The sequence below is a fragment of the Ovis canadensis genome, chromosome 1, assembly GCF_042477335.2.
Source record: "Ovis canadensis isolate MfBH-ARS-UI-01 breed Bighorn chromosome 1, ARS-UI_OviCan_v2, whole genome shotgun sequence".
Lineage (NCBI taxonomy): Eukaryota > Metazoa > Chordata > Mammalia > Artiodactyla > Bovidae > Ovis > Ovis canadensis.
In genome coordinates this window covers 280,339,171-280,352,203 of record NC_091245.1, presented here as the reverse complement: position 1 = coordinate 280,352,203, position 13,033 = coordinate 280,339,171, and the positions used below count along the sequence as shown (strand labels likewise).

At 46.0% G+C, this 13,033-nt stretch overlaps 1 protein-coding gene across 1 annotated transcript in view; it reads right to left on the bottom strand.

Annotated features, from left to right (window-relative positions):
• Nucleotides 1-13,033, bottom strand: part of KCNH8 (potassium voltage-gated channel subfamily H member 8) — a 462,629-nt gene that overhangs the window by 81,539 nt on the left and 368,057 nt on the right. The window lies entirely within an intron of this gene.

The following is a 13,033-nucleotide window of genomic DNA, read 5'->3' as shown; positions in this document are numbered from 1 at the left end:
TTTGGAAAACTCAGCAGTGGCCACAGGACTGGAAAAGGTCAGTTCTCATTCCAATTCCAAAGAAAGGCAATGCCAAAGAATGCTCAAACTACCGCACAATTGTACTCATCTCACATGCTAGTAAAGTAATGCTCAAAATTCTCCAAGCCAGGCTTCAGCAGTAAGGGAACCGTGAACTTCCTGATGTTCAAGCTGGTTTTAGAAAAGGCAGAGGAACCAGAGATCAAATTGCCAACATCCAATGGATCATGGAAAAAGCAAGAGAATTCCAGAAAAACATCTATTTCTGCTTTATTGACTATGCCAAAGCCTTTGACTGTGTGGATCACAAGAAACTGTGGAAAATTCTGAAACAGATGGGAATACCAGACCACCTCACCTGCCTCTTGAGGAATCTGTATGCAGGTCAGGAAGCAACAGTTAGAACTGGACATGGAATAACAGACTGGTTCCAAATAGTAAAAGGAATACATCAAGGCTGTATATTGTCACCTTGCTTATTTAACTTATATACAGAGTACATCATGAGAAATACTGAACTGGAAGAAACACAAGCTGGAATCAAGATTGCCAGGAGAAATATCAATAACCTCAGATATGCAGATGGCACCACCCTTATGACAGAAAGTGAAGAGGAGCTAAAAAGCCTCTTGATGAAAGTGAAAGAGGAGAGTGAGAAAGTTGGCTTAAAGCTCAACATCCAGAAAACGAATATCATGGCCTCCAGTCCCATCACTTCATGGGAAATAGATGGGGAAACAGTAGAAACAGTGTCCGACTTTATTTTTTTGGGCTCCGAAATCGCTGCAGATGGTGATTGCAGCCATGAAATTAAAAGACGCTTACTCCTTGGAAGGAAAGTTATGACCAACCTAGATAGTATATTCAAAAGCAGAGACATTACTTGGCCAACTAAGGTCCGTTTAGCCAAGGCTATGGTTTTTCCAGTGGTCATGTATGGATGTGAGAGTTGGACTGTGAAGAAAGCTGAGTGCTGAAGAATTGATGCTTTTGAACTGTGGTGTTGGAGAAGACTCTTGAGAGTCCCTTGGACTGCAAGGAGATCCAACCAGTCCGTTCTGAAGGAGATCAGCCCTGGGATTTCTTTGGAAGGAATGATGCTAAAGCTGGAGCTCCAGTACTTTGGACACCTCACGCGAAGAGTTGACTCATTGGAAAAGACTCTGATGCTGGGAGGGATTGGGGGCAGGAGGAGAAGGGGACGGCCAAGGATGAGATAGCAGGATGGCATCACGGACTCGATGGACGCGAGTCTGAGTGAACTCCGGGAGACGGTGATAGACAGGGAGGCCTGGCGTGCTGCGCTTCATGGGGTCAACAGAGTTGGACATGACTGAGCGACTGAACTGAACTGATGCAGCAAGAGGGTTGTTTTTTTCCCCTATCATTTTCTTTTTCCTGTTATTCTCCTATGTCTTTTGAAAACGTCTTGTCTTGAACTATGGGGAAGTGAAAAAAAATCTGTTTTGCAATTTAGCAGTTCTTTCAAATCCTACTACTGGTACTGTCTTTGGTTTTTTTACTTCTAAGATACATAATTCTAAATTTCCGTATCTTCATTTATTGGCTATAATAGGCTGCTGTCTTCAAAAATATATTCATTTTATCAGTTCATTTCACATAGGTTCCAGGTTTGAAACTAAATATCTGACAATTATCCATTCAGGTATTAAATATATACTAAATGTTGATTTTGCATTATGCTCTGATTTAGGCACTGAAGATATCATTGGAACAAGACAAAGCCTTCATAGACATTCTGGCAGGAGAAACTGACAATGAACAAGAAAATATACATATCAATTAACAGATCTTGTTAAAGGCTTTGGAAAAGATAAAGTGAAGTGACGGGATAACTGGGAGAGGCCAGCTCCAGGGCAGACGGTCAGGTAAGGCCAGAGGAGTGACTGTCCATAAAGGAAAAACAGTCGTGCAAAGGCCTTGAGACATGAGAGGCACTGGAAACCTGGTGCACACCAGGAAAGAGAGCCAGCCAGTCTGTTGCAGTGCGAGCTGGACATGCGATGACATCGGACGTGGGGATTCCCTGGCGGCTCAGTGGCAAGGAGCCCACCTGCCAGGCAGGAGGCACGGGTTTGATCCCTGATCCGGGAAGACCCCACGTGCTGTGGAGCCACGAAGCCTGTATCACGGCAACTACTGAGTCTGTGCCGCAGGGCTCAGTGCCCGCGCGCCCTAGTCTGTGCTTTGCAACAAGAGAAGCGGCCACCAGAACGTGTCCACAACTGGAGTATAGCCCCGCTCCCCGCAGCTGCAGAAAAGCCTGCACAGCGTCAGAGACCCAGCACCGCCAGAAATGAAACACATAAAACTTGGAAAAGGTACGGATGGAGTGCTGGACACAAGAGGGCATCAGGTGCAGGAGACGAGCCTGAAAGCCAGGCGGGAGTCGGAAGGCAGAGAATCTTGAAAGTCATGGTGAGAAGTCTGGATTTTACTAACAGTTTGTGAAGGCCCACTGAAATACTTTAAGCAACCGCATGACATGATCCAATTTATATTTTGAAAGGGTTTCTCCCACAGACTTGAGGGAAGAGGCTGGTAAGGGTTTAAGAGTAGAGATAAGGACAAGGGCAAGTAGTCTACATGGGGACGCTCCCACATTCCACAACGCCACTTCTTCAAGATACAGAAAAAAATTCTACATGCATTTAGGATAAAAACTCTACAAATAATAAACACATTGGGGAATGTGAGCTTCCCAGGTGGCGGTAGTGGTAAAGAACCCACCTGTCAATGTAGGAGACGTAAGAAATGTGAGTTCCATCCCTGGGTTGGGAAGAAGCCCTGGAGGAGGGCAGGGCACCCCATTCCACTATCCTTGCCTGGAGGATTGCATAGACAAAGGAGCCTGGTGGGCTACAGCCCATGGGGTTGCAAAGAGTCACACAACTGAAGCGACTTAGCATGCACGACTCTCAGCGTCGTGAAGTCCATGCAGGACGGATCCACAGCCTGTACCACACTCTGGTGAAAAGCTGACAGGCTTCCTTCTAAACTGAAGGGCAAGACAAGAATGCCTACTCTCATCCCGTTTATTTCACATAGTATTCAAAGTCCTAGTTATGGCAATCAGATAAGAAAAAAAGTCATCCAAATTAAAGAAGTATCAGTTCAGTTCAGTTCAGTCGCTCAGTCATGCCCGACTCTTTGCAACCCCAGGAATTGCAGCACGCCGGGCCTCCCTGTCCATCACCAGCTCCCGGAGTTCACTCAGACTAACATCCATCGAGTCCGTGATGCCATCCAGCCATCTCATCCTCGGCCGTCCCCTTCTCCTCCTGCCCCCAATCCCTCCCAGCATCAGAGTCTTTTCCAATGAGTCAACTCTTCACATGAGGTGTCCAAAGTACTGGACTTTCAGCTTTAGCATCATTCCTTGCAAAGAAATCCCAGGGCTGATCTCCTTCAGAATGGACTGGTTTGATCTCCTTGCAGTCCAAGGGACTCTCAAGAGTCTTCCCCAACACCACAGTTCAAACGCATCAATTCTTCAGCGCTCAGCCTTCTTCACAGTCCAACTCTCACATCCATAAATGGCCACAGGAAAAACCATAGCCTTGACTAGACGGACCTTAGTTGGCAAAGTAATGTCTCTGCTTTTGAACATACTATCTAGGTTGCTCATAACTTTTCTTCCAAGGAGTAAGCGTCTTTTAATTTCATGGCTGCAATCACCATCTGCAGTGATTTTGGAGCCCTCCAAAATAAAGTCGGACACTGTTTCCACTGTTTCCCCATCTATTTCCCATGAAGTGATGGGACCGGAGGCCATGATCTTCATTTTCAGAATGTTGAGCTTGAAGCCAACTTTGTCACTCTCCTCTTTCACTTTCATCAAGCGGCTTTTGAGTTCCTCTTCACTTTCTGCCATAAGGGTGGTGCCATCTGTATATCTGAGGTTATTGATATTTCTCCCGGCAATCTTGATTCCAGCTTGTGTTTCTTCAAGCCCAGCGTTTCTCATGATGTACTCTGCATAGAAGTTAAATAAGCAGGGTGACAATATACAGCCTTGACGTACTCCTTTTCCTATTTGGAACCAGTCTGTTATTCCATGTCCAGTTCTAACTGTTGCTTCCTGACCTGCATACAGATTCCTCAAGAGGCAGGTGAGGTGGTCTGGTATTCCCATCTCTTTAAGAATTTTCCACAGTTTATTGTGATCCACACAGTCAAAGGCTTTGGTATAGTCAATAAAGCAGAAATAGATGTTTTTCTGGAACTCTCTTGCTTTTTCCATGATCCAGCAGATGTTGGCAATTTGATCTCTGGTTCCTCTGCCTTTTCTAAAACCAGCTTGATCATCAGGGAGTTCATGATTCACGTATTGCTGCTGCACAGGCGCAGGAGGGCCTACAGGAGCTATCCCACGCTGAAGGTCAGGAATCGTGGCGGTAAAGAGATACCCCTTGTCGAAGGTAAGGAGCAGCGGCTGTGCTTTGCTGGAGCAGCCATGAAGAGATACCCCACGCCAAGGTAAGAGAAAGCCAAGTAAGATGGTAGGTGTTGCAAGAGGGCCTCAGAGGGCAGACACACTGAAACCATACTCACAGAAAACTAGTCAATCTAATCACACTAGGACCTTGTCTAACTCAATGAAACCAAGCCATGCCTGTGGGGTAACCCAAGTTGGGCGGGTCATGGTGGAGAGGCCTGACAGAATGTGGTCCACTGGAGAAGGGAATGGCAAGCCACTTCAGTACCCCATGAACAGTAGGAAAAGAAGAAGTATAACTGTCACCATTTCTAGGTAGCATGTACTATATATAGAACTGTCCCCCCCCCAAGCTGTTAGAACTAATAAATAAGTAAAGTAGCAAGATACAAAGTTAATATGCAGAAATTATTGCATTTCTATACACTAATAACAAACTATCAGAAAGAGAAATAAAGGAAACAATCCCATTTATACCTGCAACAAAGAGAGCAAAATACTTAGGGATAAATTTAACCAAGGAGGTAAAAGACTTGTGTTCTGAAAACTGCAAGACATTGAGGCAAGAAAGATGACATGAACAAGCGGAAAATTATATTGTTCTCAAGCATTGATGGGGGCTTCCCTGGCAGCTCAGCAGTTAAGAATCCACCCAGCAGTGCAGGAGACATAGGCTTGATCCCTGGGTTGGGAAGATCCCCTGGAGAAGGAAATGGCAACCCACTCCAGTACTCTTGCCTGGAAGATCTCTGACAGAGGAGCCTGGTGGGCTACAGTCCATGGGGTTGCAAAACAGTCAGACACGACTTAGCAACTAAACAACACCAACAACATGGACTGGGAGAATCAATATCACTAAAATGGTCACACTACATAAAGCAATCTGCAGATTCAATGCAATCCCTATCAGAATATCAATGGCATTTTCCACAAAACTAGAATGAAAACATCCTCAAATTTTTTTGGAACCACAAAAAGTCTCAAATAACCAAAGCAATTTTGAGAAAGAGGAACAAAGCTGAAGATAATCACGCTCCCAGACCTGAAATTACGATACAGACCTAGAAATCAAAGAGCAGGTACTGGCATGGAAGCGGACATAAGGCTCAATGGAACGGAGCGGAGAGCCAGAGGTCAGCCCACACTTACATGGTCAATTACTCTATGACAAAGGAGGAAGGGTCATTCAGCAGGGAAAAGGTCTCCTCAAAAAGCGTATTGGGTAAGTGGACAGCTACAAGCAGAAGAATGAAATCGGATCACTTTTTTGTACCTTATACGAGAATGGAAGAAAGATTTACATGTAGGACCTGAAACTCTTGGAAGGAAACAGGCGGGAGCTTCTTTGACACTGATCTGAGCAGTGTTCTTTTTGGATGTGTCTCCTCAGGCAAAGGAAACAAAAGCGAAAGGAAACGGATGGGACCGCGCCGTACTAAGAAGTGCTCACGCGGGGAGGAGACCATCAACAAAACCGAAAGGCAACCACTGAACGGGAGAAGGCGTTTGCAAATTGTATATCCAAGAAAGGGTTGATACAAAAACATAGAAGAAATTCATATAACTCAATATCAAACCCCCAAACATCCCAATCAAAAATGGGCGGAAGACCTAACACAGTTTTCCAGAGAAGACATGCAAAAGGCCGACAGGCACCCGGAGACGCTCAAATAACTTCCGCTGCGGAGAGGAGCGACCAGCTCACACCTGTAAGAATGCCGATCATAGAAGAAGACAATAAGGGACAGGGGTTGGCGAGGCTGCGGAGAGAGGGAGCCCTCAGGTGCTGTTGGCGGAAATTAAATGTAAAAATAGCCGCTAAAGAAAACAGTATGGAAGCTCCTCAAAACACGTAGGATAGAAGTACACGTGTGTGCTCAGCTGTGCATGACCCAACGAGTCTGAGTATTCATCTGAAGAAAATGAGACACTGACAGAAAAATGCACGCACCCCTGTAATCGCTGCCGCGCTGCTTACTACAACCGAGACGCGGAAGCCGCCTAGGCGCCCGCCGATGCGTGAGCGGACGGAGAAGGTGCTGCATGACTCAGCCAGAAAACCGGTAAAACCCTAGCACTGCTGCAGCGTGGGTGAACCTGGGGCGTATTTCGCTATGTGAAGTAAGTCAGGCAGGAACACACGCTCCGTTGAGTTCACTTACAGGTAGGATCTAAAAGACAAATCGAAAAACAAATCGGAGTCAAACAGAAACGCACCGGTGGTTGCCAGAGGGGAGAGGGTTTGGGTTTGGGTGGGGAATAAAGCAGGTGAGAGGGTTGAGAGGTAAACACTTCTGGCTACGTGGAAAGAAAAGACAGAACCAAACTTCTGGCCACAAAATAAATGGGTCGCAGGGATATATCATCCCACTTACGGACATACAGCCAATAATGTAATGACTTTGTATGGTGGTGGATGGTTTACTGTGGTGATCATTTTGCAGGACCTAAAAATATGGAATCACTATGCTGAACATCTTAATTTAATATTGTCTGTTAATTATAACTCAATTTAAAGAAAAAGAGTAGATGCAGGGAGCACCATTACATCACCTTTCGTTGGTCACGGTCAGGGAGAAGCATTTCAGCCTGTAACTCCCCTCCTGTACACCGCCCACAGGCGGGTGAGAGCAAGCGGACTGTTCGTTAGTGTGAAACGTTTATATTCGATCATGTTTAACATACAGGCGCCACCTAATGCACGTGGTCACGCTGGGAAGCTTCCCATTAATTGTGTCTGTACACGTGCCTGTTTCACTCAGGAGTCAAGGTTATGAGTGTGCGGTTTTGTAGCTACACCGTTGGTGCCTGGTGCTTGGTGTGCAGAGTGTATTTTTCAGGGGGCTGGAGTATTGTGATGAATCAGCCCACCATACACTACCCACGTAGCATCGAAGACACCAAAAGGGAGAACTGCTGAAGGTGGGTGAGCCTCAAGGCTTCCTTGTCTCTGTTCAGGAAACTTTGGGGTAACCCCTTGTGTTGGCGTGGAGGTGGCACTCCCAGAACCTTCGTGCAGAGGCCACTGACCCTCAGGGTCCCAGGGAACCCTCTCTTCTGTTACTAGAGAAAGGGGAAGACTGGAGGAGGAGACTTTATTTTTTATGCTGATCAGATTATATGAAATAATGGAAAACTGAGGGGAAAAATGGAGTAACCAACACACTTAAAATGTAATAAGCTTCCCATCAAAGAAATGGTCAGAAGACCTAAACAAACATGTCTCCAAAGAAGACACACTAATGGCCAATGGGCACACAAAAGGAGGCTCAATATCACTGATTATTAGAGAAATGCAAATCAAAACTACAATGAGGTAGCATCTCACAACAATCAAAACTACCATCACGAAAAAACTGCAATCAATAAGTGGTAAAGAGGGTGTGGAGAAAAGGGAGCCCTCCTGCACTGCTGGTGTGGCTGAGACTCGGTGCAGCCACTGTGGAGAAGAGAAAGAAGGCTCCTTAAAAACTAAACATAGAGCCACCATAAGATCCAGCAACCCCACTCCTCGGCATGTGTCTGGAAAAGATGAAAACTCTAACTCACAAAGACACATCCACCTCAGTGTTCACAGCAACGCTATTTACAGTAGCCAAGATTTGGGAGCAACCTAAATGTCCATCAACAGATGAATGAATGAAACAGATGCGGTCCATATAAACACCAGAATGCTACTCAGCCATAAAAATGAATAAAGTAACGCCTTTCGCAGCAGCGTGGATGAGCCTGGAGGTTATCCTACGACATCGCTTACGTGTGCAAGCTGAAAAAATGAGCGTGTTAACAAAACAGAGACACACACAGAGACAGAAGGCACACTTGGGCAGCCAAGGGGAAGGCGGGGAGGGGGAAGCTAGGCGCCTGGGACCAACACATGCCCTGTCCCAGACATAAAGTCAACCAGCAGCAAGTGCCTGCTGCAGAACCAGGCGCCCACACTCAGTGTCACATGCGCCCTACGCTGGAGAAGAACCAGGAAAAGAACACGCGCGCATGTAGGACCGAGTCACAGCCATACTGGGATTGTCCTACATCTGAAACATGGAAGTCAGCCGTACTTCACTTTCTGTTGCTGCTAAGTCGCTTCAGTCGTGTCCGACCCTGTGCGACCCCATAGACGGCAGCCCACCAGGCTCCCCCGTCCCTGGGATTCTCCAGGCAAGAACACTGGAGTGGGTTGCCATGTCCTTCTCCCATGCATGAAAGTGAAAACTGAAAGTGAAGCTGCTCAGTGGAGTCTGACTCTTCGCGACCCGATGGACTGCAGCCCACCAGGTTCCTCCATCCACGGGATTTTCCAGGCAAGAGTACTGGAGTGGGTCGCCAGTGCCTTCTCCAATACTTCAATTAAAAAAATGGCAAAAAAATTTCAGGACCTCCCTGGCAATCCAGTGGTTAGGAATCCACGCTCCCACTGCAGGGGCATGGGTATGACCCCTGGTTGGAGAGCTAAGATACCTGTGTTTCCTGCGGCACAGCCAAAAAATCTAAAATAAAAATGAGTTTCATCGAGTAGGCCCTGGTAAGGTAAAACAGGCATTGCTGTTGGTTGCTCCATAGCCACACAGCAGGTCAGAGGCCATCGTGCTCACACCCAGACCGTATCTACATGCAACCACGTCAATGTCTGAGCTTCTGTGTGTCAGCTCTACTAATTTTGGAAAACTTATTTTAGGTACTCTTCAGTCATTATTTATCCCCAAATTCTAATGTTAAGGCAAACTAAATTTCGCAACCAACAACAGATGAGTCTGTGCTAAAATAAGGTTTATAGGGTTTACCATGAGAAGCTGTGAAGCAAGTTTCTCATAATCTCCATAGACAGAAATAGCTGAATTAATCTATGTCATGACTGGGGTCATCAGGAGATATAAATAAGGGCAAACATAAAATACACCGAGTGCATAAAATGAGTAATTAGCATGAGGTCAGAAAGGACTAGCTTGCCTTTTCACAAACTCAGAACATATTGTATACGTTTAAACTAGTTGGATGAGCTGCCACTCTAAAGTTATCCAGATTCATAGCTCACTGTGACCTGCATACCTTTTGACCATCTCTTAAAACGCTTTCTTTGTTTTTATTTCAAAACAGGTTGATGATCAGTCCACTCTTTATCTAGATATTCTGGTAATGCTGTCACCAGATAGTTAAAAGCACTTGTGAGAGAGGGTACATCCAGAAGGCAAGATCAGAGAGAGACAAACCAATCAAAGAGAGAGTTAAGTCGTATCAGACACAGTGGGGAGTCTGGGGATGGAGGCAGAGGCTGAAGGTAGGAGAGGAGGGGAGAGCAGCAGTAAAGGGCTGACAGCAGAGGGGCCACAGGAGCTTTAAGAGCAAGGCTGGAGTGAAGTGATATCTACACTGTTGGCATTTCCATGATGCAAATGCTCCTCCTTCTAGAATCCCCAGACCAAATTTTCACAAAGGATTCAACCCACCGGAAACTCTGTGTGACTGGGTATTTTTGCTTGTGTGGGTGTGGAGATTAAGGAGAGGGGCTGGGTCCACCTTGGTCTCACACCAGAGCAGCTGCAGCCATCATCACAGGTAATTGTCAGAATAGAAGCCCCACAGCCCCCCAAAGTCACAGTATCCTTAGAAATGGCACAAGATTCTACATATATGCATCAACGGGAAAGAGACAGAGGGAGGGATGAACGTGTACTTGCAGCAGAAACTAATACGACGCTGTAAAGCAACTATATCCCAATTTAAAAAATAGCACAAGGCTATTTTTAGTCTATTAGGCTATTTTTAGACTATTTTTAATCTCCCCAGGATTATAAAATTATTGGTAAGTGTGGTCCAAATTTATCTAGCCTTTAAAAGGCATAGCAACCCGGGATCTTGGAGGTTTTCTCACTCAGTCATGTGGCACTCTTTGCGACTCCATGGACAGTAGACCACCAGGCACCTCTTCCATGAGATCCCCCAGGCAGGAACACTGGAGCGGGCTGCCATGCCCTCCTCCAGGGGATCTTCCCAACCCAGGGATGGAACCCATGTGTCCTGCATTGCAGGTGGGCTCCTGCATTGCAGGTGGATTCTTTACCAACTGAGCTACCAGAATCTTAGTGTAAATGTAAACTTTGAGTGATACAAGATGAGGAACTATAAAAAAAAATAAAGATTTCAGAGCTCCTGTTCCCATTTGCCCTTAAAAATGTAGCTCGGAGGGGGTCCTCTGTATAGAAGCATAAGTTTTTGTTTCAGCCATAGTGAAATACCTAATATCGAACTAAAAATAATTATAAAGCTTGACAAAACACACAAAATAACTGTTTAAAAGCAACGGAGAACAACCAACTCAGGTCAGACTTGAAGGGCTATGACCCCTGAGAAAATGGAAGTCCATAAGTAGGCCACAATCCACTCTGGGAAGCCTTTCCCTTCTCCAGGGGAACTTCCCACCCCAGGGATCGAACCCAGGTCTCCCACACTGCAGGCGGATTATCTGCCAGCCGAAGCACCAGGGAAGCCCAAGGGTCACGTTTATCTAGGGGTTTTTCTGAGGGAATCTATTGCCTCACTGTGGGGCAGCGGAGAGTAGGAGAGAGAGGAGTGGTCTTCCTGGAGGAGAGCAATCCTTGTGTCCCCACACTCCCGGGATCTGAGGAGTGACTCCCGGGGAGGAGGCCCCCTCCCGGGCTGGCCCCCAGGGGTCAGCCAGCTGCTCACCTAGGGGCATGGGGCAGTCTCCAAGGAGCCCGGGGACTGGGTTCCCTCGTGATGCTTGGGGAGGCGCAGGCTTCAGGAAGGGCGTGTCAAATAGAAGGAGCTCTGGGCAACACCCAGGGATTTTAGCAGAGATTCCAAAACATGTCTTAGGGGTGAGATCTGTACTACCAGGGTTGGGGCAAAACTGAAGCAGATCAACCTAACAAAGCCTAGAAGGAGCTGTAGACAGGGTGAAGGTGGTTTGTTGGGTGGTCTCTCTGCCTGTCCCAGGAAGACATAACCCTGTTAGAAGGAAAATAATACAAGTGCTTTTTTCAAGGGTGGCTCAGATGGTAAAGAGTCTGCCTGCAGCGTGGGAGACCTGGCTTTGATTCCTGGGTCAGGAAGATCCCCTGGAGAAGAAAATGGCAACCTACTCCAGTATTCTTGCCTGGAAAATCCCATGGATGGAGGAAGGAGCCTGGTGGGCTACAGTCCATGAGGTTGCAGAGAATCGGACATGACTGAGCGACTTTACTTTCTTCATAAACAATATCTACACTGACGCAAAGTCATGATATCTGTTTGAAAAATAGTAGGGGAAGGAAAGTGACCTCAAAAGAAAAAAACAAAACCCCAAAAGAAAAAACAGATAAAGAAAACAGTCTCATTGGCTATTCAGACACTGGAGGCTTAAAATCACTGTGATGAATGTTTCAGCAAAGACAACAAGAGGATTAAAAAATGGATTAAAGGTAAGACTCTTTAAAAGTAATTGAATGAAACAAAACTTGGGGTTGAGAGCCAATATTTTCCATTTGTCCATGTTGAGGACATGTTGGCTATTTCTTTGCTAGTGGTAAAGAACCTGACTGCCAACGCGGGAGACGTGGGGTTCAATCCCTGGGTTAGGAAGATCCCCTGGAAGAGGATATATATATCTGGGTTGCTATATAGCCCATGGCAACCCACTCCAGTATTCTTGCCTGGAAATTTCCATGGACAGAGGCGCCTGTGTGTGTGATCACACACATGTTACTTAACCATTCTGCATCTGTTTTCTGTCCTGTAAAACCTGGCTGACACTTAGCTTCGACAGTGGCTTTCGGCACTAAATAAAACGCTTTACACTGACAGAGTCCTTAACACAAAAAGTTTTGAATAAACATTTGCACCTCCTTTGCTGTTTGCCACCGTCCATGCGGAGATGCACGCGTTCGAAACTGGTAGCCCTGAACTCCAGAAGGGGCACCGTCTGTGTTCTGCCATTCGATGTCCTCAACCAAGAGGAAGTCACACAACTTGGATTCCTTCTTTACCGACAATTTGGAGAACGCTGATGACGATGTCCCCACAATACGGGTTAGTCAAAACAAGAGCCTTGCTTCTCAAACCCTTAGGGAAAAAATCGAGAATAGCAAGTATCTGGGGCAGAGCTCGAGGCAGCAGATGAAGGCGTCTGCTGATAGAGAGCAGTGTGCAGGCACACTCTGGCCTGCCTTCCGACAGTCATTCCTATTAAGTCATTTGTCTCTCTGACACATTTAATGAAGTCATGTTCACGAGCAGCTTAATCACAGGACACAGTTTGGTACATATTTTGACAGGAAAGCTGTTTGTATAAACTGAAACGTGTAGCAAATATATACTTTCATAAAATGTTCATTATGCTTCCAGAGTGACAATCTTTGGTTTGAATCCTTTCATACCTATTTACTCATTTTAAGGTAGACTGTTGTGAGTCATGGTTAACAAATAAAAAGATATTCTTAAGCAAAATGCACGCCAAGCCAGTGGGGTAGGGAATACACACTCACATAGCAAACTCTGAACCATACACCCTATCCAGAAATCTTTAAGTTCAGGAGAAATCACGAACTAAATCAC